At 37.4% G+C, this 10,073-nt stretch overlaps 1 pseudogene; it reads left to right on the forward strand.

Moving 5' to 3' along the window:
- Positions 1-8,491: 8,491 nt before the first annotated feature.
- Positions 8,492-9,141, forward strand: LOC112932319 (large ribosomal subunit protein uL16-like; annotated as a pseudogene).
- Positions 9,142-10,073: the final 932 nt, after the last annotated feature.

Below are 10,073 nucleotides of genomic sequence, written 5' to 3' on the forward strand. Positions count from 1 at the left end.
TAATATGGAAATTTGGTTCCATTTTAAAATAAAAATTACCAAGTACTTCCTATGTGCTAGACACTGTCCTAGGCAAGTAAGAAATAAATACAGTAAAATTCCTGCCTCAAGAGCCCCTGGAAGGTTCCTATGACCAACTGGAGCCTCCTGCCCTGCCTGAAGGGAACACTGGCACCCACTGCCTTCAGCTCATGGATGCTGTATGGTGCTTTGGGACCAGTGCTGCCAGACATTCTGATTTTTTTCCAAGAACATCAAAAGTGTGGTTTTAATGCATAGCTATTGATTTTCAAATACTGACAATGAATTTAAAAAGCTTAAAACCCTCTGTAGGACAATAATCCATATGTGCCTGAGAGATTGGACCCACATCTGCTTTAAAAAACATTATTTAACTTTATTTTTTATTTATTTTTATTTTTTTAAAGATTTTATTTATTTATTTATTCATGAGAGACACAGAGAGACAGAGGCAGAGACACAGGCAAAGAGAGAAGCAGGCTCCATGCAGGAAGCCCAATGCTGGACTCGATCCCGGGACTCCAGGATCATGCCCTGGGCCGAAGGCAGGAGCCAAACCACTGAGCCACCCAGGGATCCCCTACTTTAAAAAGTAGTTAATACATGCACATAGCTAAAAATCCAGACAGAACAAATGGTGATGTAGTGAAAAGGAATCTTCCTCCCAATCCCTTCCCATCATACCACCCTCCTCAGAGGCAGTTCCCATTCCGGTGCCCTCCAGAACCCCCAGGATCTTCAGTCTCCAGCATTTACAAGCCTATGCTCACAGTCTTTATGTACACACCAGTGGAAATACTGTATCCACACTCGTACACTTTACTTTTCTCCCTAATGGTATACTGTACATTATTAGAGTTGCTCCAAATCAACTTGCACAGAATTGCCCTCTGCATGGTTTTCCATCATCTAGAGGCATTGAGTCATCTGACCTGGTGCCTCATTGACGGAAGACAGGCATGTTGCCTGTCCTTGCTACTGCTTCAAGGACTAATCTCTTTTGCATATAATGTAACATGTGTGAGTATATCTGCAACCTAAATCCATTAATTCCTTCCAGCAGTTATTCTCCACTTGCCTGCCAATAGGAATCCCCCAGAGAGCATAAAACTGCAGGTGGCTGGGTCCCACCATGAAGATTCAAGCTATTCCTTGGCCCTCCAGGTGATGCTAAAGGGAATCCTGTGTTGAGAATCTGCCTTCCAGATCAGCCCAGGTCCCACATCCCCTGAAAGGACAGGTGCTTCCCTGCCAGTGAGAGCCTACAGAGCTGCCACAGGTGCCTTTGGTCCACCTGACAAGTAAAAATCAATGTGTCATGGTAATTTTAATTGCATTTAAAAAATCCTACAAGAGTGGTTAAACACATTTGCATATTCGTATTAACTTTTTTGGTGAACTGTCTGAAAATGTATTTTGCCCATTATCTATCATGCTGTTGGTCATTCTCCTTATGTAGTAAAGAGATTAGTTCTTTGTGGAATAACTTTTTAAAAAAGTATTTGTTTTCTAGCTTGTCATCGTCTTGACTGTGCTTATGGCATTTTTCTCTGTGAGGAACATTTTTATGTCACCAAATTTATCAAAAAGTGTTGGCTTCTGAGTTTTGCATCACACTGAGAAAGATCCTCTTTATTCCGAGATTATTTTTTCAAAAAAATATTTTATGGCTTCCTCCAGCATGTTAATGGTTTCATTTTTGACATTTAAAACTTTTATTCAGGGGCATCTGGGTGGCTCAGTTGATTAAGTGTTTGCCTTCAGCTCAGGTCATGATTTTATGGTCCTGGGATAGAACCCTGATTTGGGCTCCAAGCTCAGTAGGAAATCTGCTTTCCCTCTCTTTCTGCACTCCCCTGGCTTGTGTTTTCTCTCTCTCTCTCTCTCTCTCTCTCTCTCTCTCAGTCAGTTACTCACTCACTCTCTCTCCCAAATAAATAAATAATAAAATCTTAAAAAAAGATGGTAGTTTCCATTATAAAACTTTTATTCATCAGAATTCTGCATTTATTTTGTGTATGGTATGGCTCCAGCTTTCTTATTATTTTTTTTCCAGACATTCAGACACCATAGATTGAGTAACCAATTCCCCCCTATTGACTCAAATTGTCATTTTTATCCTTTACTAAATTACTTTATGTATTTGAGTCCTAATTCTGGACATTCTATTCTGTTCCTTTTATCAAGCTACCCATGCACTAGAACAATATTATGTTTTATTAGATGATAGATTTGTAATACATTATAATAAATAATTCCTTATTACTCTTCAAAAATGTTCTGGTTTTCTTGCTTAGTATTTTTCATTATTACCTTTAGAGCTGGCTTTTCTAGTCATAATAATCCTGTTGCATTTTCACAAGACATTATGTGTAATTCACTTAATTTATGGAGAACTGAGCACAAATGATCTGTGTCTTTCTAACCCTCATTTCTGTTTTCTCCCTTATTCTGAAAATTCCAGCTCTCATAGTATACTTGAAGTTCCACAAACCAATCATGTTTACCTATAAATCTTTCAACTGATTGAAAGAATCGACGGCAAGATTATGAAACACCTTCCCTGTCCCACCATCAAGGCTTGCTGCTTCCTGCCCTGGAGCTTCTGCTTAGATGCCATGTCTTCTCAGGAGACTTTGCTGTTCTCCAAGGACCAACTAACACATTGCATCGCAGAAGTCTTGTTTGCTGGTGTAAGAGAGGAGGGGCCAAATGTAAGAATTGCTAAGACAGTTGTGCAAAAATATCACAATTTTTTTTCTGTAACTGACCTCATCCTTAATTTAAAACCTCCATATCAGCTGTGAATGAGGAGAAAAAAACCTTTGAGCTTACTAGCTAATAAGCCACATTTATTTATTTATTTATTTATTTATTTATTTATTTATTTTATTCTTTTTAATTTTTTAAATATGCCACTTTTAATTTTAGAAAAGTCTTGAGAGTATTTACTCAATGCAGAGCTCAAACTTGCTTCAGGGCTGTTTCTCAAGGGTCTTCCCTCCTGCCTTTTTCTCTGAGGGCATCTGAGTGTAGGAAGGGTTTATGGTGATAGTAGAAGAGGTGTTTGCATAGAATGCCACCTCTCTGGGCATCCTGCGTGGTGTCCACTGAGGCGTGGCAGGTGCCTTCTGTTAGTTTTGTTTTTTAAGATTTTATTTATTTATTTATTCATGAGAGACACAAAGACAGAGGCAGAGACATAGGCAGACGGAGAAGCAGGCTCCTCTTGGGGATCCTGATGCGGGACTTGATCTGAGGACCCTGGGATCATGCCCTGAGCTGAAGGCAGATGCTCAGCCACTGAGCCACCCAGGTGTTCCTCCTTCTTCTCGTTCTGAATTTTATGCTGGTATGCACTGTTGGCCACGTTTGCACAGTGCCTCAGGTTGCAAGGATCCCACACTCTGCAGCCTTTCCACTCCAACCCGAGACCTTTTCTGTGATGTTTGCACCCCCTGTTTATGATATACCTTTTATTCTGTTCTCCCTAAAAGAGTGACTGACACTCTCTGAGCCTGCCCTTGGGTACTTCTACAAGCTAATTTTTCCCTTTTTCTCTGCCTGTTGACCACAGCACTCTGCTGAGAACATTGACAGTCTTTTTAAAATTTAGCCCAGGGGATGTCACGGCCCTCTGGATTCCCCTGAAATATCCAGGCTCCTTCACTCTGTGACCTTGGTAAGGTTACTTAACTTTCTATGCCTCTATTTCCTCAGCTGTAAAACAGGGATGAAAATAGTACCTAGGTCATCATGCCATTCTGAAGATTTTTAATTTATTTATTCATGAGAGACACAGAGAGAAAACAGAGACATCGGCAGAGGGAGAAGCAGGTTTCTCACAGGAAGCCCAATGCGGGACTCGATCCCAGGACTCCAGGATCACACCATGGGCTGAAGGCAGGTGCTAAACCGCTGAGCCACCCAGGATTTCCAAAGAGTGGTTTTTAAATACTTACAATAGAGACTCTTCACCTGGGTATGAAATTATTTAAAAAATAAACTTATGCAGGGGTGCCTGGGTGTCTTAGTTTGTTAAGCACCCGACTCTTGATTTTCGCTCAGGTCATGATCTCAGGGTCGTGAGATCAAGCCCAGTTAGGATTCTCTCACTCTCTTCCTCCACTCCCCACCCCCAACTCCTGTGCACATGCACTCCTGTGCACATGCCCTCCTGTGTGCCCTCTCTTTCTAAACAAACAAACAAACAAACAAAGAAACAAACTTATGCAGAGTCTTCCACTTATGAATCTGATAGACCAAGACACTGCTGGACACTTCCCTCCCTTGCAGAAAACAACTGTGAAAGCAGGTCATAGAAAAAGGCTATCTGATAGTGTTAGTGAACGGAAGCACAGACTGATGGGAAATGCACCTGTGCTTGCAGGAAGGTGAATCTATCCAGTCAAGTTCCTGTTTCCATGGTTTTTATAGCCATGGGGCTAAGCATGGTCTGTGTGGCTCACACAACAGTGGCAGGGGTACTTTTTCTGAGAAACCATAGTGAAGCCAGGAAACTGAATGTAAGTGGGGGTAATCCTGGGACAGAAAGAGGTTCGAGGAGGGATCCTCAGTGTCTGTCCCACAGTATCTCTGACTGACCCCAGAAACATGCATGCATGTAACAGACTCAAATCAGCTCAGCTGAAGACGAAAGATCTGAACTGAAACGGAACTGCTGTTCAAGCAACCGTCTGCACTTCAAGATCAGCCAAGGAAACTCCCTACTAAAACAAAGAAAACAACACTATCAGAGAAAAAAAACAAAAAACAAAAAACAATATCCAGGATCTGTTAACATTCACAATGTCTGGAATACACTTAAAATTATCTAACATGCAGAGATTTCCCCCCAAAGGAAACACATTCTCAAGATAAAAGATGATGGATTGTGTCTGACCTGGAGACGAACAGGTTGCTGGAGTGAACAGGTAGAGATATTAAAGCAGCTATTAAAACGATCTTCAATGAAGTGAGACAGAACATGTTTTTTGTAATTGAGAATTTCTGTAGAGAAATGGGGAATCTCAGCAGAGATAAAAACAGTAAATAAGAAGCAAATAGAAGTTATAGAACTGAAAATTAGAACTGTGTTAAAAAAACTTCACTGAAAAAAAAAATAGTCAGGTAGACACAGTAGAGGAAAGAGTAAGTGAGCTTAAAGCTAGAGCAAAAGAAACGACCAAAAATGAGAAATAGAAAAATAAGATTTTGGAAAAAAAAAACAACCTTTTGTTAGATTGGATAGAATGATCAAACATCCAAGAATAACAGAAGGAAAAGAGAGAACGGGGTAGAAAAAAATATTTGAGGACTTAATAGCTGAATACTTTCTAAATTTGATGAAAGAAATGTTTAGTTACAACATGCTATATAAACAGACCACAGTGAACACAGAAAATCCAAGCCTAAGCAAGTCACACCATGTCACATTGTTAAAAGTCAAAGATAAAGAACAAATCTTGAACTCTGACACATTGCATGTAGAGGAAAAATTATGGTTAAATAAGCACCTTCTCATCAGAAACCGTTAGACAGAAAAGAACAGAATAATCTTTTGAAAACGCTGAAAGAAAAACAGCTGTCAAACTAGAATTCTATCTTTACTGAAAATATCATTTAAGAATGAAGGTAACTGCCCAGAGAAGTGGTATATTCTCTTAGATATTTTTGCAAAACCTTGCACCCAAGACCAGAAACTGGTTGCTTCAGGGACAATGGTGAGGTGTTCTGGAACACTCTTGATGCTTTTCAATTCCATTGGACATTCCTTTTTTGGGGATTGGCATGGGTGAAGGACCAAATGCACTATCCAGCACTATATTTTAAAAAGAGTCATATATGTAGTTATAGGAAAGATAAAAGAATGCAACAGATCTGCAATCAAAGACCTCATAGTGACAGCAATGGAAAATCACATGAAAAATTTATCAGTGGAAGAGGACACACAACTGGATCAATAAACAAAAAGAAAACATAGTTGCATGCCGAAATTCTCAATGCAAGGTAAATGGACTGAAAGTAAAAAGAAATGCTCAGACAAGATACGCTCTCACCTAGAATATTCTCACCATCTGTCTTATGATTTGTTCTTTTCCTATTTGAGATGTAATATATAGTATATAAATATGAAGTCTAAGAAAATAACACTTCTCCGGCTAGCACAGTGGACAGAACAGCACACAAAAGGAGATGATATTTGAATTGTATGTCAAAGTATGAGGAAAGAATTTTCATTCAGAGGAGGGGTGGAGGAGAGAAAAAGACTTATATATGAAGAAAACATATGCAAAGCACAATGTCATTTCAATTAAGCATTCTACCTCATTAAGAAGTTTAGAAAGTCTTTAAAGGCAAGGCTTAAGGTATCTACTTAATCTGTATTCCTCACACACAGTATTTTTCAAAAATGAGACCAAAAAGTCATTTTCAGATAAAGGAAAATTAAAATAATTTGTCACCAGAAGACCTGCATTACAATACCTGCTAAAGGACGTTCTTCAGGCTAAAGGAAAATGACAGCAGATGGAAACTTGAATCCTCGGGGAAAACAAGAAGAGCACTAGAAATGATGAATATCTGGATGATGCAAGAGACTATTTTGGGTCGCCTTTACTTCCAGTTTCTTTGTAAACAATTGAACTGCGTAAAGTAAAATATAATCTTTCTTGTAGGGTTTATTACATATGTAGCTATAGCACAGATAACAACTATTATGATATAGTAATATTTTTCCAGTAAGACAATGAAAATTTAAGAATGTATATTGTAATTCTTAGGACAGATACTGAAAAAGCTGCAAAGGAGCGTAGCAAAAGATCAGCAGAAATATTTAACTGGAATTTTAAAAATATTCAAATAATCCAAAAAACAGAAAAGGAAAAGTAGGGGAACAACGACAACAACAACAACAACAACAACAACAAACCAGAGGAGACAAATGGAAGCTTAAATAATATATCCAACTAAACTATATTAATAATTATGGTAAGGGTTAATGGATTAAATGCTTCAAAAGATTGTCAGAATGGGTTACTAAACAAACAAAAACCAACCATTTTCTACCAGGATTCCATTCCATTTAAATATAAAGATGCAGAGAGATTATAGTAAGCAAATGAAAAAAAGATATGCAATGCAAACAAAAAGCAAAAGAATGTTTAAGGGTCTCTGTTAGTATCAAATAAAATAGATTTTAACAATATTGCATTGTCAGAGATAAAGACCAATAAAGATAAAAGGGCCAATATATCAGAAATATATAATAATTACAAATGGGTGTGCACCCAATACATGAAGCAAATTTAACAAAATCAGGAGAAGAATCAGTCAATTCTACTTCAGATGGAGAATTTAACAGCCATCTCTTAACAATTGATAAACCTAGACAAAGTCATCAGAGATAAAGAATATCCGAACAACATTACCAATCACTTATTTAAGTGATACTGATGACATACTCCACCACCTACAGCAGAATAAATATTTCACATTCTTTTAAAATGCAGCTAGATAGAGTTTCAGTAAGATAGACTATATTCTGAGCCATAAAACAAGCCCTTGTGAATTTATTTATTTATTTATTTATTTATTTATTTATTTTTAAAGATTTTATTTATTTATTCATAAGAGACACAGAGAGAGAGAGAGGCAGAGACACAGGCAAAGGGAGGAGCAGGCTCCATACAGGCAGGTGCTAAACCGCTAAGCCCCCCAGGGATCACCGCCCTCGTGAATTTAAATAGATTGAAATCATATCAAGTAGGTTCTCGCACAATAGAATTAAATTAGAAATATTAAAATAAGGCAACCGGGAAGACCCAAAATATCGTGGAAATTAAATGACTTGCTTCTAATGAACTGGATCAAAGAAAAAAATCACAAATTAAGAAATATACAGAACTAAAGCAGGACATAGAGAAAAACTGATGGTATTACATGCCTATATTAGGAAAAAAGAAGTCTCAAATAAATGATCAAAGTAATCTTCCACCATGAGGGGAATAAATTAAGCCCAGAACAAGCTAAAAAAGGAAATAATAAAGGTAAGCACTTGATAAAGGTATCAATAGAAGAGAAAACAGAAGAATAATAGCTAAAACTCTTCACACTAAAACCTAACATTTGGAAAGATTAATGTAACAAACAGATAAACCTCTAGCTGGACTCATTAGAGAAAAAGAAAGCAGACAAATTAGGAATATTAGGAATAAAAGCAAGGGAACCATTGCAGAATCTCCAGTCATTAAAAAGATAATAAGGAAATTTTATGGACTTCATGCCAATGAATTTGACAACCTAGGTAAAATGGGTAAATTCCTTGAAAGACACAAATGACCAAAACTGACACAAGAAGAAGTAGGAACATGAGCACTGCTATCTCAATTTAAAAATTGACTTTATAATTAAAAACAATTTCACAAATAGCTTTCTTCCTTGGCACATCACTGAAGATTCTGCTGTCACTATGGGCCACCACCCTGCCCAAGGTTACCAGTATTGTAAGAACAAACTGTATCCAAACTCTCACTTCTGCAGAGGCGTCCCTGATGCCAACATCTGCATCTTTGACCTGGGGTGGAAGATAGCAAAAGTGGATGAGTTCCCACTATATGGTATATGAATTTGATATATATATCAAATGAATATGAGCAGTTCTCCTCTAAAGCCCTGCAGGCTCCCAGTATTTATGCCAATAAGTACTGGTGAAAAGCTGTAACAAAGATGGTTTTCACATCTAAGTGTGGCTCCACCCCTTCCACATCATCCATATCAACAAGATGTCCTGTGCTGGGATTAACATGCTCCAGACAGGTATACTGTGCAGGGTGACTTTGGGAAGTCCCAGGGCAAAGTGGTCAGAGTCCACCAGGCCAAATTGTCATGTCCATCTGTACCAAGCTGTAGAACAAGGAGCATGTAATTGAGGCCCTACACAGGGTTCAAGTTCCCTGGCTGCCAGAAGATTCACATTTCCAAGTTCCAACTTAACTAAGTTTAATGTGGAGGAATTTGAAGACATAGTGGTTGAAAAGGAGGTCATCTCAGATGGTTTGTGGGGTCAAATACGTCCCTAATTGTAGCCTCCTGGACAAATGGCAGGCTTTGCATTCATGAGAACCTCAGCACTGCCCCCTCTATTCATGCCCACCAATAAGTCTTACTTCCTGTCAAACAAAACAAAACAACTAAAGTCCAGGTGATATCACACCTTGGATCCTATCAAACATTTAAGGAAGATATCATATCAATCCCATATAAACTCTTTTGGAAAAACAGAAGAAAGGAAACACTTTCTAATTCGTTCTAGGAAGCCAGTTTTATCCTGATTCTAAAGCCAAAGATCTCACTTTGAGATGAGAACTACAGACTAATATTCTTCAGGAACATAAATGCAGAAATGTTTGATGAGATACTAGATCAGAAAACCAAATCCAGAAATATATATATATATATATATATATATATATATATATATATATATAATGAACAAGTAGAATTTATCCTGGAAATGCAAGGCCTGTTCAGTATTTAAACATTATCCAATGTAAATCTATTATATTAGTAGAATAAATGGCAAAAATATAATTATTTCAATAGATACTGAAAGAGCATCTGATAAAATTTAATAGGAAAAACATGTAGCAAACTAGAAGTAGATATGAACTTCCTCAGCATGACCAAGGGCATGTACAAAAAACCTATAACTAATATATTTAGTGGTGAGAGGCTTAATCTTTTCTAGATTAAAAACGTAGCAAGTATTTTGCTTTTCAACACTGGTATTTAACATTGCATTGGCAATCCTGGCCAGTGCAATAAAATAAGAAAAAGTAATAAAAGGCATATAGGTGAGAAAAGAAGCAGTAAAAATTTTCTTATTTGCAGATGACAGAAATCTGTAAAAAAAAAAAAAAAAAAAAGCTATCAAATCTAAAAAGTGAATCTAGCAAGGTTGCAGAATACAAAGCCAATATATAAAAAGCAGTTGAAATTGGAGATATGACATCAGTTACAAAATGAAATAATAAAAGAAAAATGTTTCATTT

Source organism: Vulpes vulpes, chromosome 13 (genome assembly GCF_048418805.1).
Source record: "Vulpes vulpes isolate BD-2025 chromosome 13, VulVul3, whole genome shotgun sequence".
Classification (NCBI taxonomy): domain Eukaryota; kingdom Metazoa; phylum Chordata; class Mammalia; order Carnivora; family Canidae; genus Vulpes; species Vulpes vulpes.